This window comes from Arachis stenosperma, chromosome 4 (genome assembly GCF_014773155.1).
Source record: "Arachis stenosperma cultivar V10309 chromosome 4, arast.V10309.gnm1.PFL2, whole genome shotgun sequence".
Classification (NCBI taxonomy): domain Eukaryota; kingdom Viridiplantae; phylum Streptophyta; class Magnoliopsida; order Fabales; family Fabaceae; genus Arachis; species Arachis stenosperma.
In genome coordinates, this window is record NC_080380.1 from 104,271,646 (window position 1) to 104,295,612 (window position 23,967).

The following is a 23,967-nucleotide window of genomic DNA, read 5'->3' on the forward strand; positions in this document are numbered from 1 at the left end:
AACTCCCTCCCAGTACTCTCCCAAGCAACACAGAAGAAAATCCAAAAGGAGAGTGCAAAGCCATCAATATGGCCGAATTTGGAGAGGATGGAGAGGCAGTGAATGATGTGTGGAAAATGATCCAACACTAAACTCACCGGCAAGTGTACCGGGTCGCATCAAGTAATAATAACTCACATGAGTGAGGTCGATCCCACAGGGATTGAAGGATTGAGCAATTTTAGTTTAGTGGGTGGTTTAGTCAAGCGAATCAAGTTTTGGTTGAGTGATTTGTGTTTATCAGAAATTAAATGACAGTAAATGTAAAGGGGGAAGGGAGAAATGCAGTAAAATAAAGAACAGAAGAGTAAAAGTGCAGAAACTTAAAGAGCAAGAAAGTAAATGACTGAAACTTAAAGTGCAAGAAACTTAAATTGCAGTAACTTAAATGGCAAGAAAGATAAATTGCTGAATGTAAAGGGGAATTGAGGAATGGGATTGCAGGATCTAAACAAGAAGAAGTAAATTGCAGTAAAGAAGGTAGCAGAAATGAATTGGATGCAAACAGGAAATTTAAACAGCAAGGAAATTAAAGTGCAGTAAAGGTTCACAGAGGAACCAAAAGTGATCTCAGGATCCCAAGGGCTTAGGTAGCAGAGCCTAAAACCCAATTTCCTTCCCAGATCTGAAGTTACTAAGCAATTGACAGAAAATTAAAGATGAAGTAGTAGGAGAACAGAATTTGGATTGAATTATGCAGAAAATATAATGCAAAGAGTTTGAATGGGAATTGGGACAGAATTTCCCCAAATTTCACACACCCAATACTCAGAAAGCAGAAGAGGAGAATTGCCCAAGGGAATTGAGGAAGGAGATCAAGCAATTCTCCTTTGATCCTCTTGGTGCTCGGACAAATCTCTCAAGAAAGCTCAAAAAAAAAAGAAGTTCAAAAATTCAGAATGAAAGCCAAAATTGCAAAGCTCAAAAGTAAAGGTAGCTAAAAGTTCAAAATAAAAGTAAAAAGTAAAAGGGTAAAAGGGGTCCTAATTACATCAAACTAACTCCTATTTATACACTTTCTATTCTTGGATCTTGGGATTTGGATGGGCTTTTGATTTTGTGAAGAAATGAATTCAATTGGAATTTTAATTGAATTTTTCGGCCCAAAATGGTAGCTCCCAGGAGGCTGCCCTGCCCTTGTGGAGGGCAGGGCAGAAAATTGATGCTTGGTGCTTGGAGTTGGTGCGGCCATGTGCGATTCTGGTGCGAGTTGGTGCGTGTCTGGCATGAGCTTGGTGCGCCAGAGGCTGCCCTGCCCGCGCCAAGGGCAGGGCGGGAAAGCTGCTGCGCCAGAACGTGATGCGTGCTTGCGCTTGGTGCTGCCAGAATTGAGAAGCGCGCGTGCGCGTGCTGCACGTTGATGCGTGGGACGGCCAGATTTGAGGAGCGCGCGTGCGCGCGAAGCACGTTGACGCGTGGATGCTCCCTGCCCGCGCCAAGGGCAGGGCAGGAATGGTTTGGTGCGCCAGGAAGCAGAGTTGGTGCGCCAAGGTCTTGTGTGTGATGCGCCAATTTCAAATGCTGCCCTGCCCGCGCCAAGGGCAGGGCAAGGTTCCCAATCTCATGGCCCGTGTTCGAATCTGGTGGCTTGCAAACACGCTACTTTTTCTTTTGATTTCTTGGCACGCTATTTGGTCTCAAGGCTTGGCTTCCTCATGGTTCTTGGTTCGAACCTTGTGGCTTGCATGGGAGCTATTTTTCCTTGGATTTCTTTCTCATGGAGCCCGATCCTGCTCTCCACAAGGGCAGGGCAGAGTTTGCTTCTCTTGGCTCCAAGGCACCATTTTGTGCTCTGCCCTTAGAGTGGGCAGGGCAGGGTTGCCTTTGCTTGCTTGGTCACTTGATGCTGCCCTCCTAGAGGGCATTCTGCCCTTGTGGAGGGCAAGGTTGCTTCCCCATTATAATGCGGCACGCCTCCTCTTGATTCGGCCACGCTTTTCTTTCTTTGGCTACACTTTTTATGCCACGCTTTCCATTTTCTTTTCTTTTCTTCACCTAAAATAAACCAAACAACCACTCAAAGCATCACTAAATTCAAGAGGCTTATAAATCAATTAAAATGCAATTAAAGTTAGCTTAAACCTCATGATTTATCATTAATTTCATGGTGGTTGCTTGATTTAGAGAAGTTGTGCATTTTCACTCCAAATCACTAACTTAGGATGCAAGAAAGTGCATAAATGCTAACAAAACAAGTGAAATTAGCTTGAAAAATGGGTATATGATGACTTGTCATCACAACACCAAACTTAAACCTTGCTTGTCCCCAAGCAAGCATCAAAACTAAGAGTAAATGATATGAATAAGAAAAGAACATAAATCCTTATTATGCAGATAGCAGAACTTCAATTTATGGGGCATTTATGCAGACAATGATACTCACTTATTGTTGTTGCTGCATAATATACATTTTGCATCAAAGGTTTGCTAAACTTGCTGTCATAAGACTCACCTTTTGATTACTCCCTTGGTAACTTTTCTTGGCTTACAATGCTTTAACAAGCTTTTTATTCTTTAAGAGGTTTGGTGTTAAATGTTGCAGCTTAGCCTTTGGCTTCATTTTCTTTTATTTTGCTCAACATCTTTCCACCATAGACACTTAGCTCACTAATTCTTCTTAGGATCATTGATGCCCAGCGTCTCTTTGGATCACTAAGTGCTTTGTATCTAAGTTGCTCTTTATTGTGGATTTTCAATTGGCCATCCCAAATCAGTTGATCTAAGTGACCGGGTTTCAAAATACCCCTTAGAATTTACTCATCCAAGCAGATCTCAGTACAAGAACACCACAGACATTTGTCCTAAGGTTCAAGCCATTGGTGTCCAACCTTTATTCTTTGTTTTTCTTGCCATTTTGGCTTTTTCTTTTCTCTTTTCTGTTTTTGTTACCAAGGATGTTTCATTATAGATAGGAGTCTTTGTAACAGCAAGCTAACTTACAATTGAATGGGAATGATATTATGCAACATTTATTTCATGAGTTATGCATTTAATCAAACACATGTGCCACCACCAACTTCCATTCATACTCATGCAACATTGGATTTTTTTTTTACTTTTCAATTCAAACCAAACTCTTTTATTCAAGCATATGGGAAACAAAGCAATATTTAAAGCTAAGTGATGGATACAAGCATTATGCAGATTTGGCATTTTCACAAACAATTTCACTTGTGGCTAAATGAACACTTTAGCAAGAAATACAATGGCTTCCAGATTTGAAACATCACACAGCAGCAAGGATTAAGTTCAGATACAACCTTTGAAGTTGCAGCCCTTTGATTTTTCTTTCTGCTATGTCCTCTTTGAGTTACAATGCATAATGTCTTCAAATGTTGGCTTCTATCCTGCATAGTTCTCAAAGTTGCTTGATTCTCAAGCCCTTAATTACATGGTTAGTAAGCATAGTACTGAGTGTGGCTCTTGGATTGATTTTTTTGTGTATGAACATCAAACTTAATTGTTTTGCCACTGTCTCAGATGTATCAAATTAACTATTAAGTGAAACCATGTATTCTTGCTAAAGGTTAATGAAATTAAAGCTAGAAAACAATTTAACAGTTGAATAATTTGTTTAATTGCTTGGAGCTGGAATCATGCAAGAGATGAGAATGTGTTTTTAAATGATATTTTGGTGGAACACCAAACTTAGAAGTTTTCATTCCCCCTCAATTTGTTTTGGTGTGCAACACCAAACTTAGCTCCTTGCAATACATACCAATTGTTCAACATTTTTATTGAAAACAAGCTATGAAAAGAAACTACCTCAGGTTGGGTTGCCTCCCAACAAGCGCTCTTTTATTGTCATTAGCTTGACATCTTCATTGTTGCCTATCATGGGGGTCGAAAATCACAATGCCTTAGCTTGTCTGTCTTCACTGTGAACTTCCTTCCGGTTTCCTCTTTGATGACCTCTACAGATTCTTGTGAAAGGATCTTAGTCACAACATAATGATCAGACAACTGTGGGAATATCTTTATGGTTTGCATATTGATCATCACTCGATCCCCTAGTGAGAACTTTCCAGTGTACTTGTCTTTAGTTCTCTCCTCTGTCTCTCTTTGAAGGAATTCTCTGTTGTGTCTTTCTTGACTGGTACTTCCTTTCTCATTGTCTTCCATGATCCTTTTCCATCCTTCCTTCTTTGTAGCATCTTCGTTATTGGTTGGTTTATCTTCACTGGCTTTGAAGAAAGTATGTGGTTTCTTCTCACCCATTTCTGCAAAATGCTTTGCCATTGAGCCATCCGCTCCTCAAGTCCTCTCATTAACATCTCTTGGTTCCTTGTTGTTTCTTCTTGATGTTTCATCATTCTCTCCATTAGGGTCTCCAAGTTTGTGATTCTCTGAGAGTCTTGTGAGATTGGTTGGTTAGGATATGTTGAAGGTAGGAAGGGTGGGTGTGGTGGAGGAATGTAGTGGTTGTTATTGCTGTAATGATGTTTTTGATGGTTTATGAAGTTCTGGTTGTTATAGTGGAACTCCCTTGGTTTGTGATTTTGGTACTCACCCCTTCTCCAGTTGAGATAGGTTTGGGGGTGTCTGTGTTGTGGATATTGGCTTTGAGTGGTATTAATGGGTGGGAGATGTTGATTGGTTATGGTCATAGAATTGTCTTGGCGGAAACTTCCTTGTTCTTGATGTTGAGGCTCCCTCATTTTTAGATAAGAATGAGGTCTCCAAGGTGGAAATTTGGCATGTTCTGCAGCCGATAACTCTATGTTTTGCTGTGGTTGATGGTGCAGCTGGTTGTTGTGGTCCTTGAATGCATTCACTCCTTCAATATTTGCTACTTCTTCTTCTGAGATTGCACTATGGAGTTTCTCAGATGGATGTTGGTTGTTGGTTCCTTTGTCATTGAGGTCTGTAATTCCTTGAGCATTTGTTGTTGCTTTGAGTAGGCCATCTGAGAAGTAATCCACTGCTTTTCTTGTTTCTGGGGTCAATCCTTCATAGAAAGCTCGGAAGCCCACTTTATCAGTTGCTCTCTTGTATCTTTCCCAGGCTGTGAAGAGTGGTTCTTTGTCCCCTTGTGTGAATAAATGTCCCTCTTCTTTCGGCTGGATGTTCTGTTTGGATGAGGTGAATTTGGCCAGAAATTTGGTTACCAAATCATCCCAACTAGTAATACTTCCTTGGGGAAAAGTTTCAAACCATTGTGCAGCTTCACCCTTCAATGAAAAAGGGAATAATAGGATCTTGTAAGTGTCCTGATCTGGACCATCAGTTTTGATGGCATTGCAAGTTCTCAGGAAAGTAGATATATGTTGTCGAGGATCCTCTGATGGACTTCCATCATAAGAGCAATTGTTCTTGATAAGTGCAATGAGTGGTGGCTTCATGTCATGGTACCCTTTGTCTGTAGAAACTTGATTTCCTGTGATATGCACACAATCAGGGTAGCCCAACAACAACACCCTTGAGAATTAAGTGCAGTTATTTGAAATAGATTGTTAGTGAGTTAGTAGAGGCAATTTCTCAAACAGTTAGTGTGTTAGTAAGAGTTAGAGTAACATAAAAGAAAAATGCTTAATCTAGACCTCCACTTCACTTAATCATTGTCAATCTATTTCAATCCCCGGCAACGGCGCCAAAAACTTGATGTGTGGAAAACGATCCAACACTAAAATCACCGGCAAGTGTACCGGGTCGCATCAAGTAATAATAACTCACATGAGTGAGGTCGATCCCACAGGGATTGAAGGATTGAGCAATTTTAGTTTAGTGGGTGGTTTAGTCAAGCGAATCAAGTTTTGGTTGAGTGATTTGTGTTTATCAGAAATTAAATGACAGTAAATGTAAAGGGGGAAGGGAGAAATGCAGTAAAATAAAGAACAGAAGAGTAAAAGTGCAGAAACTTAAAGAGCAAGAAAGTAAATGACTAAAACTTAAAGTGCAAGAAACTTAAATTGCAGTAACTTAAATGGCAAGAAAGATAAATTGCTGAATGTAAAGGGGAATTGAGGAATGGGATTGCAGGATCTAAACAAGAAGAAGTAAATTGCAGTAAAGAAGGTAGCAGAAATGAATTGGATGCAAACAGGAAATTTAAACAGCAAGGAAATTAAAGTGCAGTAAAGGTTCACAGAGGAACCAAAAGTGATCTCAGGATCCCAAGGGCTTAGGTAGCAGAGCCTAAAACCCAATTTCCTTCCCAGATCTGAAGTTACTAAGAAATTGACAGAAAATTAAAGATGAAGCAGTAGGAGAACAGAATTTGGATTGAATTATGCAGAAAATATAATGCAAAGAGTTTGAATGGGAATTGGGACAGAATTTCCCCAAATTTCACACACCCAATACTCAGAAAGCAGAAGAGGAGAATTGCCCAAGGGAATTGAGGAAGGAGATCAAGCAATTCTCCTTTGATCCTCTTGGTGCTCGGACAAATCTCTCAAGAAAGCTCAAAAAAAAAAAAGAAGTTCAAAAATTCAGAATGAAAGCCAAAATTGCAAAGCTCAAAAGTAAAGGTAGCTAAAAGTTCAAAATAAAAGTAAAAAGTAAAAGGGTAAAAGGGGTCCTAATTACATCAAACTAACTCCTATTTATACACTTTCTATTCTTGGATCTTGGGATTTGGATGGGCTTTTGATTTTGTGAAGAAATGAATTCAATTGGAATTTTAATTGAATTTTTCGGCCCAAAATGGTAGCTCCCAGGAGGCTGCCCTGCCCTTGTGGAGGGCAGGGCAGAAAATTGATGCTTGGTGCTTGGAGTTGGTGCGGCCATGTGCGATTCTGGTGCGAGTTGGTGCGTGTCTGGCATGAGCTTGGTGCGCCAGAGGCTGCCCTGCCCGCGCCAAGGGCAGGGCGGGAAAGCTGCTGCGCCAGAACGTGATGCGTGCTTGCGCTTGGTGCTGCCAGAATTGAGAAGCGCGCGTGCGCGTGCTGCACGTTGATGCGTGGGACGGCCAGATTTGAGGAGCGCGCGTGCGCGCGAAGCACGTTGACGCGTGGATGCTCCCTGCCCGCGCCAAGGGCAGGGCAGGAATGGTTTGGTGCGCCAGGAAGCAGAGTTGGTGCGCCAAGGTCTTGTGTGTGATGCGCCAATTTCAAATGCTGCCCTGCCCGCGCCAAGGGCAGGGCAAGGTTCCCAATCTCATGGCCCGTGTTCGAATCTGGTGGCTTGCAAACACGCTACTTTTTCTTTTGATTTCTTGGCACGCTATTTGGTCTCAAGGCTTGGCTTCCTCATGGTTCTTGGTTCGAACCTTGTGGCTTGCATGGGAGCTATTTTTCCTTGGATTTCTTTCTCATGGAGCCCGATCCTGCTCTCCACAAGGGCAGGGCAGAGTTTGCTTCTCTTGGCTCCAAGGCACCATTTTGTGCTCTGCCCTTAGAGTGGGCAGGGCAGGGTTGCCTTTGCTTGCTTGGTCACTTGATGCTGCCCTCCTAGAGGGCATTCTGCCCTTGTGGAGGGCAAGGTTGCTTCCCCATTATAATGCGGCACGCCTCCTCTTGATTCGGCCACGCTTTTCTTTCTTTGGCTACACTTTTTATGCCACGCTTTCCATTTTCTTTTCTTTTCTTCACCTAAAATAAACCAAACAACCACTCAAAGCATCACTAAATTCAAGAGGCTTATAAATCAATTAAAATGCAATTAAAGTTAGCTTAAACCTCATGATTTATCATTAATTTCATGGTGGTTGCTTGATTTAGAGAAGTTGTGCATTTTCACTCCAAATCACTAACTTAGGATGCAAGAAAGTGCATAAATGCTAACAAAACAAGTGAAATTAGCTTGAAAAATGGGTATATGATGACTTGTCATCAGTGAACGCCACTGAGGAAGACCTCAATGGGCGTGCACCAGCCTCCAATGAGTTCTCCAATGAGGAACCATGGGAATCTGGGACTCAAAATGAGACCATAGAGATTCCATTGGACTTACTTCTGCCTTTCATGAGCTCTGATGAGTATTCTCCCTCTGAAGAGGATGAGTATGTCACTGAAGAGCAAGTTGCTAAATACCTTGGAGCAATCATGAAGCTAAATGACAAGTTATTTGGAAATGAGACTTGGGAGGATGAACCTCCTTTGCTCACCAAAGAACTGGATGACTTGTCTAGGCAGAAATTACCTCAAAAGAGACAAGATCCTGGGAAGTTTTCCATACCTTGTACCATAGGCACCATGACCTTCAAGAAGGCTCTGTGTGACTTAGGGTCAAGTGTAAACCTCATGCCTCTCTCAGTAATGGAGAAGCTAAGGATCTTTGAGGTACAAGCTGCAAAAATCTCACTAGAGATGGCAGACAACTCAAGAAAACAAGCTTATGGACTAGTAGAGAACGTTTTGGTTAAGATTGAAGACCATTACATCTCTACTGATTTCATAGTCCTAGAGACTGGGAAGTGCATGGATGAAACCATCATCCTTGGCAGACCCTTCCTAGCCACAGCAAAGGCTGTGATTGATGTTGATGGAGGTGAACTGATCATTCAAGTGAATGGAGAATCCTTTGTGTTTAAGGCTCAAGGATATCCCTCTGTCACCATAGAGATGAAGCATGAAGAGCTTCTCTCAAATCAGAGTCAAGAAGAGCCCCCACAGTCAAACTCTAAGTTTGGTGTTGGGAGGTTCCAACATTGCTCTGAGTATCTGTGAGGCTCCATGAGAGCCCTCTGTCAAGCTACTGACATTAAAGAAGCGCTTGTTGGGAGGCAACCCAATGATTATAATCTATATAGTTTCTTTTGTTACTTTATGTTTTTTGTAGGTTGATGATCATAAGAAGTCACAAAATCCATTGAAAAAGCAAAAACAAAATGAAAAACAGGAAGAAAAACAGCACACCCTGGAGGAAGATGTTGCTGGCGTTCAAACGCCAGTAAACCTAGCAGTTGGGCGTTTAACGCCCAGTCTGGCACCATTCTGGGCGTTTAACGCCAGAAAGGGGCACCAGACTGGCGTTAAACGCCAGAAAAGGGCAAGAACCTGGCGTTAAACGCCAGGAATGGGCACCAGCCCGGCGTTTAACGCCAGAAATAGCTCAAAACGTGATTTTGAGCAACATTTGGTGCAGGGATGACTTTTCCTTGACACCACAGGATCTGTGGACCCCACAGGATCCCCACCAATCCCACCACCACTCTCTCTCTTCTTCCCCCATTCACCAATCACCTCAATACCTCTTCCCCAAAACCCCTTCACCTATCAAACCCCATCTTTCTCTTCACCACTCACATCCATCCTTCATAAAACCCTACCAACCTCACCCTTCAAATTCAAACCACTTTCCCTCCCAAACCCACCCAATATGGCCGAACCCCATCTCCCCTCTCTCCTATAAATACCCTTCTACACTCCTTCATTTTCACACAACCAAAACACCATTTCTCCCCCTCTTTGGCCGAATACACCACCATCTCCCTCTTCCTCATTTCTTCTTCTTCTACTCTTTTCTTTCTTCTTTTGCTCGAGGACGAGCAAACATTTTAAGTTTGGTGTGGTAAAAGCGTTGCTTTTTCGTTTTTCCATAACCATTATGGCATCCAAGGCCGGAGAAACCTCTAGAAAGAGGAAAGGGAAGGCAAAAGCTTCCACCTCCGAGTCATGGGAGATGGATAGGTTCATCTCAAGGGTGCATCAAGACCACTTCTATGAAGTTGTGGCCTTGAAGAAGGTGATCCCCGAGGTCCCCTTTTCACTCAAAAAGGGTGAATATCCGGAGATCCGCCATGAGATCCAAAGAAGAGGTTGGGAAGTACTTACCAACCCCATTCAACAAGTTGGAATCTTGATGGTTCAAGAGTTCTATGCCAATGCATGGATCACCAAGAGCCATGATCAAAGTATGAACCCGGATCCAAAGAATTATCTTACTATGGTTCGGGGGAAATACTTGGATTTTAGTCCGGAAAGTGTGAGGGTGGCGTTCAACTTGCCTATGATGCAAGGAGATGAACATCCTTACACAAGAAGGGTCAACTTTGATCAAAGGTTGGACCAAGTCCTCACAATCATATGTGAAGAGGGCGCACAATGGAAGAGAGATTCAAGAGGCAAGCCGGTTCAATTGAGAAGACATGACCTCAAACCCGTGGCTAGAGGATGGTTGGAGTTTATCCAACGCTCAATCATTCCCACTAGCAACCGGTCCGAAGTTACTTTAGACCGGGCCATCATGATCCATAGCATCATGATTGGAGAAGAAGTGGAAGTTCATGAGGTTATAGCCCAAGAACTCTACAAGGTGGCGGATAAGTCCTCTACCTTGGCAAGGTTAGCCTTTCCTCACCTCATTTGTCACCTCTGTTATTCAGTTGGAGTTGACATAGAAGAAGACATCACCATTGATGAGGATAAGCCCATTACCAAGAAAAGGATGGAGCACAGAAGAGACCCCTCTCATCATGAGATCCCTGAGATACCTCAAGGGATGCACTTTCCTCCACAAAACTATTGGGAGCAACTAAACACCTCCCTAGGAGAATTGAGTTCCAACATGGGACAACTAAGGGTGGAGCACCAAGAACACTCCATTCTCCTCCATGAAATAAGAGAAGATCAAAGAATCATGAGAGAGGAGCAACAAAGGCAAGGAAGAGACATTGAGGAGCTCAAGCACTCCATAGGACCTTCAAGAGGAAGGAAGAGCCGCCATTACTAAGGTGGACCCGTTCCTTGATTTCCTTGTTCTTTATTCTTCTGTTTTTCGAATTTTTATGCTTATGTTTATCCATGTCTGTGTCTTATGATCATTAGTGTCTTAGTGTCTATGCCTTAAAGTTATGAATGTCCTATGAATCCATCACCTTTCTTAAATAAAAACGTGCTTAATTGAAAAGGAAAAGAATTGCATGAATTTTGAATTTTATAACAGTTTAATTATTTTGATGTGGTGGCAACACTTTTGTTCTCTGAATGTATGCTTGAACAGTGCATATGTCTTTTGAACTTGTGATTCATGAATGTTGGCTCTTGAAAGAATGATGAAAAAGGAGACATGTTACTGAGGATCTGAAAAATCATAAAAATGATTCTTGAAGCAAGAAAAAGCAGTGAATACAAAAAAAAAAAAAAGAAGAAGAGGAAGCAAATGAAAAAAAAAAGAGAAAAAAAAAGAGAAAAAGAAAGAAAAAGAAAGGAATAAAGTTGTGATCCAAGGCAATAAGAGTGTGCTTAAGAACCCTGGACACCTCTAGTTGGGGACTCTAGCAAAGCTGAGTCACAATCTGAAAAGGTTCACCCAAGTATGTGTCTGTGGCATGTATGTATCCGGTGGTAATACTGGAAGACAGAGTGCTTTGGGCCACAGCCAAGACTCAATAAAGTAGCTGTGTTCAAGAATCATCATACTTAACTAGGAGAATCAATAACACTATCTGGATTCTGAGTTCCTAAAGAAGCCAATCATTCTGAGTTCCAAAGGATAAAGTGAGATGCCAAAACTATTCAGAGGCAAAAAGCTAAAAGCCCCGCTCATCTAATTAATACTGATCTTCATAGATGATTTTGGAGTTCATTGCATATTCTCTTTTTTTTTATCTTATTTGATCTTTAGTTGCTTGGGGACAAGCAACAATCTAAGTTTGGTGTTGTGATGAGCGGATAATTTGTACGCTTTTTGGCATTGTTTTTAGTATGTTTTTAGTAGTTTTAGTTGAGTTCTTAGTATATTTTTATTAGTTTTTAGTTAAAATTCACTTTTCTGGACTTTACTATGAGTTTGTGTGTTTTTCTGTGATTTCAGGTATTTTCTGGCTGAAATTGAGGGACCTGAGCAAAAATCTGATTCAGAGACTGAAAAGGACTGCAGATGCTGTTGGATTCTGACCTCCCTGCACTCGAAGTGGATTTTCTGGAGCTACAGAAGCCCAATTGGCGCGCTCTCAACGGCGTTGGAAAGTAGACATCCTGGGCTTTCCAGCAATATATGATAGTCCATACTTTGCCCAAGATTTGATGGCCCAAACCGGCGTTCAAAGTCACCTACAGAAATTCCAGCGTTAAACGCCGGAACTGGCACCTAATTGGGAGTTAAACGCCCAAACTGGCATAAAAGCTGGCGTTTAACTCCAAGAGAAGTCTCTACACGAAAATGCTTCATTGCTCAGCCCAAGCACACACCAAGTGGGCCCGAAAGTAGATTTTTATGTCATTTACTCATCTCTGTACACCCTAGGCTACTAGTTTTCTATATATAGGACCTTTTACTATTGTATTTATCATCTTCGGATCGATAGAGAGTCTTTTGATCATGTTTTGACAATTGAACTCACTTTGGGAGGCTGGCCATTCGGCCATGCCTAGACCTTGTTCTTATGTATTTTCAACGGTGGAGTTTCTACACACCATAGATTAAGGTGTGGAGCTCTGCTGTACCTCGAGTATTAATGCAATTACTATTGTTCTTCTATTCAATTCCGCTTGTTCTTTGTCCAAGATATCACTTTTTCTTCAATCTGATGAAGGTGATGATTGACACTCATCATCATTCTCACCTATGAACAAGGTGACTGACAACCATTCTTGTTCTACAAGCATCTGAGGCTTAGTGAATATCTCTTGGATTTCTGATTGCATGATGCATGGTTGATCGCCTGACAACCGAGTGCTCGCCTGACAAACGAGCCAGCCATTCCGTGAGATCAGAGTCTTCGTGGTATAGGCAAGAACTGATGGCGGCATTCAAGAGAATCCGGAAGGTCTAACCTTGTCTGTGGTATTCTGAGTAGGATTCAATGATTGAATGACTGTGACGTGCTTCAAACTTTAACCTGCTGGGCGTTAGTGACAGACGCAAAAGAGGGATTCTATTCCAGTAGGAGCGGGAACCAAACCGGTGATTGGCCGTACTGTGACAGAGTGCGTGAGCATTAGCTTTCACTGCGAGGATGGGAGGTAGCCATTGACAACGGTGAAACCCTACACGAGCTTGCCATGGAAAGGAGTAAGAAGGATTGGATGAAGACTGTAGGAAAGCAGAGAGACGGAAGGGAAGGCATCTTCATACGCTTGTCTGAAGCTCTTACACCAATGATATACATAAGTATCTCTATCTTTATCTTTTATGTTATTTTCGTTTATCACTATACCCATCTGAGTCTGCCTGACTGAGATTCACAAGGTGACCATAGCTTGCTTCATACCACCAATCTCCGTGGGATCGACCCTTACTCGCGTAAGGTTTATTACTTGGACGACCCAGTGCACTTGCTGGTTAGTTGTGCGAAGTTGTGTTTATGCCATGGTATTGAGCACCAAGTCTTTGGAGCCATTACTAGGGATTGTTCTGTGTTTTGAAAAGTATTGATCACAATTTCGTGCACCAAGGATCTCTTCATCTGAAGAAGACGCCTACAGAGGCTCAAGAGCTCATTGAAATGGTTGCAAATAACCAATTCATGTACACTTCTGAAAGGAATCCTGTGAACAATGGGACTAGTCAGAAGAAAGGAGTTCTTGAGATTGACACTCTGAACGCCATTTTGGCTCAGAATAAAATATTGACTCAACAAGTCAATTTGATTTCTCAAAGTCTGTCTGGAATGCAAAATGCACCAAGCAGCACTAAGGAGGCTTCATCTGAGGAAGAAGCTTATGATCCTGAGAACCCTTCAATGGAAGAGGTGAATTACCTAGGAGAACCCTATGGTAACACCTATAATTCTTCATGGAGAAATCACCCAAATCTCTCATGGAAGAATCAAGAGAGACCTCAACAAGGTTTCAATAATAATGGTGGAAGAAACAGGTTTAACAATGGCAAACCTTTTCCATCATCTTCTCAGCAACAGACAGAGAATCCTAAGCAGAACCCCTCTGACTTAGCAACCATGGTCTCTGATCTAATTAAAACCACTCAAAGTTTCATGACTGAAACAAGGTCCTCCATTAGGAATTTGGAAGGACAAGTGGGATAGCTGAGCAAGAAAGTTACTGAACTCCCTCCCAGTACTCTCCCAAGCAACACAGAAGAAAATCCAAAAGGAGAGTGCAAAGCCATCAATATGGCCGAATTTGGAGAGGATGGAGAGGCAGTGAACGCCACTGAGGAAGACCTCAATGGGCGTGCACCAGCCTCCAATGAGTTCCCCAATGAGGAACCATGGGAATCTGGGACTCAAAATGAGACCATAGAGATTCCATTGGACTTACTTCTGCCTTTCATGAGCTCTGATGAGTATTCTCCCTCTGAAGAGGATGAGTATGTCACTGAAGAGCAAGTTGCTAAATACCTTGGAGCAATCATGAAGCTAAATGACAAGTTATTTGGAAATGAGACTTGGGAGGATGAACCTCCTTTGCTCACCAAAGAACTGGATGACTTGTCTAGGCAGAAATTACCTCAAAAGAGACAAGATCCTGGAAAGTTTTCCATACCTTGTACCATAGGCACCATGACCTTCAAGAAGGCTCTGTGTGACTTAGGGTCAAGTGTAAACCTCATGCCTCTCTCAGTAATGGAGAAGTTAAGGATCTTTGAGGTACAAGCTGCAAAAATCTCACTAGAGATGGCAGACAACTCAAGAAAACAAGCTTTTGGACTAGTAGAGAACGTTTTGGTTAAGATTGAAGACCATTACATCCCTACTGATTTCATAGTCCTAGAGACTGGGAAGTGCATGGATGAAACCATCATCCTTGGCAGACCCTTCCTAGCCACAGCAAAGGCTGTGATTGATGTTGATGGAGGTGAACTGATCATTCAAGTGAATGGAGAATCCTTTGAGTTTAAGGCTCAAGGGTATCCCTCTGTCACCATAGAGATGAAGCATGAAGAGCCTCTCTCAAATCAGAGTCAAGAAGAGCCCCCACAGTCAAACTCTAAGTTTGGTGTTGGGAGGCCACAACCAAACTCTAAGTTTGGTGTTGAACCCCCACATTCAAACTCTAAGTTTGGTGTTGGGAGGTTCCAACATTGCTCTGAGTATCTGTGAGGCTCCATGAGAGCCCTCTGTCAAGCTACTGACATTAAAGAAGCGCTTGTTGGGAGGCAACCCAATGATTATAATCTATATAGTTTCTTTTGTTATTTTATGTTTTTTGTAGGTTAATGATCATAAGAAGTCACAAAATCCATTGAAAAAGCAAAAACAAAACGAAAAACAGGAAGAAAAACAGCACACCCTGGAGGAAGATGTTGCTGGCGTTCAAACGCCAGTAAACCTAGCAGTTGGGCGTTTAACGCCCAGTCTGGCACCATTCTGGGCGTTTAACGCCAGAAAGGGGCACCAGACTGGCGTTAAACGCCAGAAAAGGGCAAGAACCTGGCGTTAAACGCCAGGAATGGGCATCAGCCCGGCGTTTAACGCCAGAAATGGCTCAAAACGTGATTTTGAGCAACATTTGGTGCAGGGATGACTTTTTCTTGACACCACAGGATCTGTGGACCCCACAGGATCCCCACCAACCCCACCACCACTCTCTCTCTTCTTCCCCCATTCACCAATCACCTCAATACCTCTTCCCCAAAACCCCTTCACCTATCAAACCCCATCTTTCTCTTCACCACTCACATCCATCCTTCATAAAACCCCACCAACCTCACCCTTCAAATTCAAACCACTTTCCCTCCCAAACCCACCCAATATGGCCGAACCCCATCTCCCCTCTCTCCTATAAATACCCTTCTACACTCCTTCATTTTCACACAACCAAAACACCACTTCTCCCCCTCTTTGGCCGAATACACCACCATCTCCCTCTTCCTCATTTCTTCTTCTTCTACTCTCTTCTTTCTTCTTTTGCTCGAGGACGAGCAAACATTTTAAGTTTGGTGTGGTAAAAGCGTTGCTTTTTCGTTTTTCCATAACCATTATGGCATCCAAGGCCGGAGAAACCTCTAGAAAGAGGAAAGGGAAGGCAAAAGCTTCCACCTCCGAGTCATGGGAGATGGATAGGTTCATCTCAAGGGTGCATCAAGACCACTTCTATGAAGTTGTGGCCTTGAAGAAGGTGATCCCCGAGGTCCCCTTTTCACTCAAAAAGGGTGAATATCCGGAGATCCGCCATGAGATCCAAAGAAGAGGTTGGGAAGTACTTACCAACCCCATTCAACAAGTTGGAATCTTGATGGTTCAAGAGTTCTATGCCAATGCATGGATCACCAAGAGCCATGATCAAAGTATGAACCCGGATCCAAAGAATTATCTTACTATGGTTCGGGGGAAATACTTGGATTTTAGTCCGGAAAGTGTGAGGGTGGCGTTCAACTTGCCTATGATGCAAGGAGATGAACATCCTTACACAAGAAGGGTCAACTTTGATCAAAGGTTGGACCAAGTCCTCACAATCATATGTGAAGAGGGCGCACAATGGAAGAAAGATTCAAGAGGCAAGCCGGTTCAATTGAGAAGACATGACCTCAAACCCGTGGCTAGAGGATGGTTGGAGTTTATCCAACGCTCAATCATTCCCACTAGCAACCGGTCCGAAGTTACTTTAGACCGGGCCATCATGATCCATAGCTTCATGATTGGAGAAGAAGTGGAAGTTCATGAGGTTATAGCCCAAGAACTCTACAAGGTGGCGGATAAGTCCTCTACCTTGGCAAGGTTAGCCTTTCCTCACCTCATTTGTCACCTCTGTTATTCAGTTGGAGTTGACATAGAAGAAGACATCACCATTGATGAGGATAAGCCCATTACCAAGAAAAGGATGGAGCACACAAGAGACCCCTCTCATCATGAGATCCCTGAGATACCTCAAGGGATGCACTTTCCTCCACAAAACTATTGGGAGCAACTAAACACCTCCCTAGGAGAATTGAGTTCCAACATGGGACAACTAAGGGTGGAGCACCAAGAACACTCCATTCTCCTCCATGAAATAAGAGAAGATCAAAGAATCATGAGAGAGGAGCAACAAAGGCAAGGAAGAGACATTGAGGAGCTCAAGCACTCCATAGGACCTTCAAGAGGAAGGAAGAGCCGCCATCACTAAGGTGGACCCGTTCCTTGATTTCCTTGTTCTTTATTCTTCTGTTTTTCGAATTTTTATGCTTATGTTTATCCATGTCTGTGTCTTATGATCATTAGTGTCTTAGTGTCTATGCCTTAAAGTTATGAATGTCCTATGAATCCATCACCTTTCTTAAATAAAAACGTGCTTAATTGAAAAGGAAAAGAATTGCATGAATTTTGAATTTTATAACAGTTTAATTATTTTGATGTGGTGGCAACACTTTTGTTCTCTGAATGTATGCTTGAACAGTGCATATATCTTTTGAACTTGTGATTCATGAATGTTGGCTCTTGAAAGAATGATGAAAAAGGAGACATGTTACTGAGGATCTGAAAAATCATAAAAATGATTCTTGAAGCAAGAAAAAGCAGTGAATACAAAAAAAAAAAAGAAGAAGAGGAAGCAAACGAAAAAAAAAAGAAAAAAAAGAGAAAAAAAAAAGAGAAAAAGAAAGAAAAAGAAAGGAATAAAGTTGTGATCCAAGGCAATAAGAGTGTGCTTAAGAACCCTGGACACCTCTAGTTGGGGACTCTAGCAAAGCTGAGTCACAATCTGAAAAGGTTCACCCAAGTATGTGTCTGTGGCATGTATGTATCCGGTGGTAATACTGGAAGACAGAGTGCTTTGGGCCACAGCCAAGACTCAATAAAGTAGCTGTGTTCAAGAATCATTATACTCAACTAGGAGAATCAATAACACTATCTGGATTCTGAGTTCCTAAAGAAGCCAATCATTCTGAGTTCCAAAGGATAAAGTGAGATGCCAAAACTATTCAGAGGCAAAAAGCTAAAAGCCCCGCTCATCTAATTAATACTGATCTTCATAGATGTTTTTGGAGTTCATTGCATATTCTCTTCTTTTTATCTTATTTGATCTTTAGTTGCTTGGGGACAAGCAACAATCTAAGTTTGGTGTTGTGATGAGCGGATAATTTGTACGCTTTTTGGCATTGTTTTTAGTATGTTTTTAGTAGTTTTAGTTGAGTTCTTAGTATATTTTTATTAGTTTTTAGTTAAAATTCACTTTTCTGGACTTTACTATGAGTTTGTGTGTTTTTATGTGATTTCAGGTATTTTCTGGCTGAAATTGAGGGACCTGAGCAAAAATCTGATTCAGAGACTGAAAAGGACTGCAGATGCTGTTGGATTCTGACCTCCCTGCACTCGAAGTGGATTTTCTGGAGCTATAGAAGCCCAATTGGCGCGCTCTCAACGGCGTTGGAAAGTAGACATCCTGGGCTTTCCAGCAATATATGATAGTCCATACTTTGCCCAAGATTTGATGGCCCAAACCGGCGTTCAAAGTAACCTACAGAAATTCCAGCGTTAAACGCCGGAACTGGCACCTAATTGGGAGTTAAACGCCCAAACTGGCATAAAAGCTGGCGTTTAACTCCAAGAGAAGTCTCTACACGAAAATGCTTCATTGCTCAGCCCAAGCACACACCAAGTGGGCCCGAAAGTGGATTTTTATGTCATTTACTCATCTCTGTACACCCTAGGCTACTAGTTTTCTATATATAGGACCTTTTACTATTGTATTTATCATCTTCGGATCGATAGAGAGTCTTTTGATCATGTTTTGACAATTGAACTCACTTTGGGAGGCTGGCCATTCGGCCATGCCTAGACCTTGTTCTTATGTATTTTCAACGGTGGAGTTTCTACACACCATAGATTAAGGTGTGGAGCTCTGCTGTACCTCGAGTATTAATGCAACTACTATTGTTCTTCTATTCAATTCCGCTTGTTCTTTGTCCAAGATATCACTTGTTCTTCAATCTGATGAAGGTGATGATTGACACTCATCATCATTCTCACCTATGAACAAGGTGACTGACAACCATTCTTGTTCTACAAGCATCTGAGGCTTAGTGAATATCTCTTGGATTTCTGATTGCATGATGCATGGTTGATCGCCTGACAACCGAGTGCTCGCCTGACAAACGAGCCAGCCATTCCGTGAGATCAGAGTCTTCGTGGTATAGGCAAGAACTGATGGCGGCATTCAAGAGAATCCGGAAGGTCTAACCTTGTCTGTGGTATTCTGAGTAGGATTCAATGATTGAATGACTGTGACGTGCTTCAAACTTTAACCTGCTGGGCGTTAGTGACAGACGCAAAAGAGGGATTCTATTCCAGTAGGAGCGGGAACCAAACCGGTGATTGGCCGTACTGTGACAGAGTGCGTGAGCATTAGCTTTCACTGCGAGGATGGGAGGTAGCCATTGACAACGGTGAAACCCTACACGAGCTTGCCATGGAAAGGAGTAAGAAGGATTGGATGAAGACTGTAGGAAAGCAGAGAGACGGAAGGGAAGGCATCTTCATACGCTTGTCTGAAGCTCTTACACCAATGATATACATAAGTATCTCTATCTTTATCTTTTATGTATTTTTGTTTATCACTATACCCATTTGAGTCTGCCTGACTGAGATTTACAAGATGACCATAGCTTGCTTCATACCACCAATCTCCGTGGGATCGACCCTTACTCGAGTAAGGTTTATTACTTGGACGACCCAGTGCACTTGCTGGTTAGTTGTGCGAAGTTGTGTTTATGCCATGGTATTGAGCACCAAGTCTTTGGAGCCATTACTAGGGATTGTTTATGTTTTGAAAAGTATTGATCACAATATCGTGCACCACACTACACCCAACACTCGCGAGTTTGAAGCTCGTCATAGTCATCCAATCCCTGAATCCTACTCGGAATACCATAGACAAGGTTTAGACTTTCTGGATTCTCAAGGATGCTGCCAATGGATTCTAGCTTATACCACGAAGATTCTGATTAAGGAATCTAAGAGATACTCATTCAATCTAATATAGAACGGAGGTGCTTGTCAGGCACACGTTCATGGGTTGAGAATGGTGATGAGTGTCACGGATCATCACATCCATCACAGTTAAGTACGAATCAGCATCTTAGATAGAAACAAGCGTGTTTGAATGGAAAACAAAAATTATTGCATTAATTTATCGAGACGTTGCAGAGCTCCTCACCCCCAACAATGGAGTTTAGAGACTCATGCCGTCAAAGAGTACAAAGTTCAGATCTAAAAATGTCATGAGATACAAAATAAGTCTCTAAAAGTTGTTTAAATACTAAACTAGTAGCCTAGGTTTACAGAAAATGAGTAAACTAAGATGGATAGTGCAGAAATCCATTTTTGGGGCCCACTTGGTGTGTCCTGGGGCTGAGACTTAAGTTTGTCACGTTCCTGGGCTGTTTCTGGAGTTGAACGCCAGGTTGTAACCTATTTCTGGCGTTGAACTCTAACTTGCAACCTGTTTCTGGCGCTGAATGCCAGACTGCAACATTGAACTGGCGTTAAACACCAGTTTACGTCGTCTATCTTCACGCAAAGTATGGACTATTATATATTGCTGGAAAGACCTGGATGTCTACTTTTCAACCCAATTGAGAGCGCGCCAATTGGATTTCTGTAGCTCCAAAAAATCCATTCCGAGTGCAGGGAAGTCAGAATCCAACAACATCATCAGTCCTTTTTCAGCCTAAATAAGATTTTTCCTCAGCTCCCTCAATTTCAGCCAGAAAATACCTGAAATCACAGAAAAACCCACAAACTCATAGTAAAGTCTAGAAATATGAATTTTTCTTAAAAACTAATAAAAATATACTGAAAACTAACTACAACACACTAAAATCTACATGAAATTACCCCCAAAAAGCGTATAAAATATCCGCTCATCAGATGCTACTTTGAGTCTTTTGCAATTTTATTTATTTTAGGTAGCATTCAGCTAGATTTGATGGAGTTTCTGCAGCACAAGAACCAAAAGAGATCGCAGCGAGGAGCGACGCATACGCGTGACTGACCCGTGCGCGTGATTTGAAGCTTCCAATGGCGACGTGTGCGCGTGACTGACGCGTATGCGTGATTTGAAGAATTGCACAGCGTCGCGTGCGCGTGACCGACGCGTCCGCATGACTTGCAAAAAATACCATTGATGCGTACGCGTGACATGCGCCACGTGCAGAAAACACAGAAAACGCTGGGGGGTGATTTCTGCGCCCCGTTTTAGCACCCAAGTTAGGCACGGATCCAGTGAAGCCAAGTGGTCCCCACGTTACAAGATGCGAAGTAGTTAGTTAATTCTAATTTAAATTCAAATTTGATTTTAAAATAGGAAAAGATATTTTCTTAATTTTAGATATTATATTTTAAATTAATTAGGATTAGTTATAAAAAGGAGAGACTTCTCTTCTATTAGGAGGTTCCATCAGAGGTTCCATCAGAGGTTCCATTATGGGGATTTCATTAGGGAATTCTATACAAATTTACATTCCACATTCCATGAGCAACTAATCCTCCATTGTTAAGGTTAGGAGCTCTGTCTATTTGTATGGATTGATTCATTTGATCTTTCTAATTTAATCATATTTTGATTTATATTTCAATAATTGTTTTCGTTCTTTATTTTATGAATTTGGGTGGAACGGAAGTATGACCCTCTTTCTATTTGAGTTCTTGTAAAACTTGGAAAAGCTCTTTACTTGAATAGCAGCTTGAAAACAAATTATCCTGAATTTCTAATTGTTTGTATTTAACGGGATACGTGACATATAATCCCCTTAATTTTGGACAATTAGGATTCTTGTGGCATATAAACTGGAATTTGATCATCACCTTCTAATTGGAATTAATTGACCAAGGAATTGGCAGTTAATGAATTTTAGAGGAGACTAGGAAGGTCTAAGGAGTTAGGGTCTAGTCACATATAGTTCGCTATGAATTAAATCTTGGATGATTAAAATAGTTAGAAAAATCAATCTAGAAAAATAGATAACTCTGAAACCTTAACTGTTTTCTTAATATTTTATTCCCAACTTATTTATTTGTCTATCCTTTTTGATATTCTGAGTTCGAATTTAAACTTTTTGAATATCTCAAAACCCTTTTCAGCTTGCCTAACTAAGCCAATCAATCAATCATTGTTGCTTGATCCAACAATCCTCGTGGGATCGACCCTTATTCACATAAGGCATTACTTGGTATGACCCGGTGCACTTGTTGGTTAGTTTGTGGGTTATAAAATACCGCATCAATACACACTCAAGCTCTCACAGATGGAACGGAAGTGGTTGTCAGGCATGCGTTCCTAAGGAAGGATGATGATGACTGTCACGGATCATCATATCCATCAGGTTGAAGTACGAGTGAATATTTTAGAATAATAATAAGCGTGAATTGAATAGAAAAACAATAGTACTTTGCATTAATTCATGAGGAATAGCAGAGCTCCACACCTTAATCTATGAGGTGTAGAAACTCCACTGTTGAAAATACAAAAGTGATGAAGGTCCAGGCATGGCCGAATTGCTAGCCCCCAAAATGTGATCAAGAGATCAAAAGTGATCCAAAGATAGTCTCAAAAATGATCTAAAGATATAAATATAATAGTAAAAAGTCCTATTTATAATAAACTAGTTACTAGGGTTTACAGAAATAAGTAGATAGTGCAGAAATCCACTTCCGGGGCCCACTTGGTGTGTGCTTGGGCTGAGCATTGAAGCTTTCATGTGCATAGGCTTTCCTAGGCGTTTTACTCCAGCTTTGGCGCCACCAAAAAAGGGTCTCTGACCGGCGTTTAGATGCCAGTTTGGGCCATCAAATCTTGGAAAAAGTATAAACTATTATACATTGCTGAAAATTCCAAGATGTCTACTTTCCAACGCAATTAAGAGCGCATCGATTGGGCTTCTGTAGCTCCAGAAAATTTATTTCGCGTACAGGAGGGTCAGAATCCAACAACATCTGCAGTCCTTTTTCAACCTCTGAATAAGATTTTTGCTCAGATCTCTCAATTTTAGCCAGAAAATATCTGAAATCATAGAAAAACACACAAACTAATAGTAAAGTCCAGAAATGTTAATTTTACATAAAAACTAATAAAAATATAATAAAAACTAACTAAAACATACTAAAAACAATGTAAAAACAATGTCAAAAAGCATATAAATTATCCGCTCATCAAAGAGTCATGCGGGCGTACTTAAGTTGAAGAATTTTGTATGTCATCGTGAAGGATTTAGACCTCAAAATAATTATGGCATTGAAAACTTTAAGAGAAAACCTACTCCCGAGATAAGGTGTTGCTGCAGTGCAATTATGGAGATTCGTCAAGATGCACCTAGTGGTCGTTGGTTTATTTCTTATTTTTATGATGAACACAATCACCCACTTCTGGATCCTCGGTTGACTGGTTCGCTTCGTGGGCATAGATTCATGTTCGAGGCTGATATTGGCCATATGGTTAACATGAAAAAGGGTGGGATTAGTGTTGGGCAGATATATTAGGCATTAGCAAATCAGGCAGGTGGCTACGAGTATCTCTTTTTCATGCAAAGGGATATGTACAATAAAATAGCAAAGCAGAGGCACCAAATACCCGGTGATGCATATGCAGCTTTGAAGTATCTAGATGATCAAGCAACAAATGACCCTTCTCTCTATTTTAATCATCACATGGATGATGATGGTACTTTGCGCAATTTATTTTGGTGCGATGGTCTCAGTAGGGCAGATTACTCATTAGTTGGCGATGTGCTGGCTTTTGATGCTACCTATAAGAGGAATAAATATGTGTCCATTGGTGGTATTTTTTGGTGTCAATCATCACAATCAAACAATTATCTTTGCTTCTACTTTAATTTGCGATGAGGAAAAAGACACATATAGGTGGTTGCTACAACAACTGAAGGTGGTAATGAATAGGAAAGCACCTGTTTCGGTTATCACAGATGGTGATCTATCAATGAAGTTCGCTATTCAGAAAGAGTTTCCTAATGCACATCATAGATTATGTGCATGGCATTTGATTCGTAATGCAATAAGTAACATTGGCAAGCCCCAGTTTACCTCCATGTTTAAAAAGTGTATGCCAGGCGACTATGAAATTGATGTATTTCGTCAAAAGTGGTTTGAAATGGTTGAGGAATTTGGTGTCGAAAACAAGAATTGGGTCCTAGATATGTATAAAAAGAGAC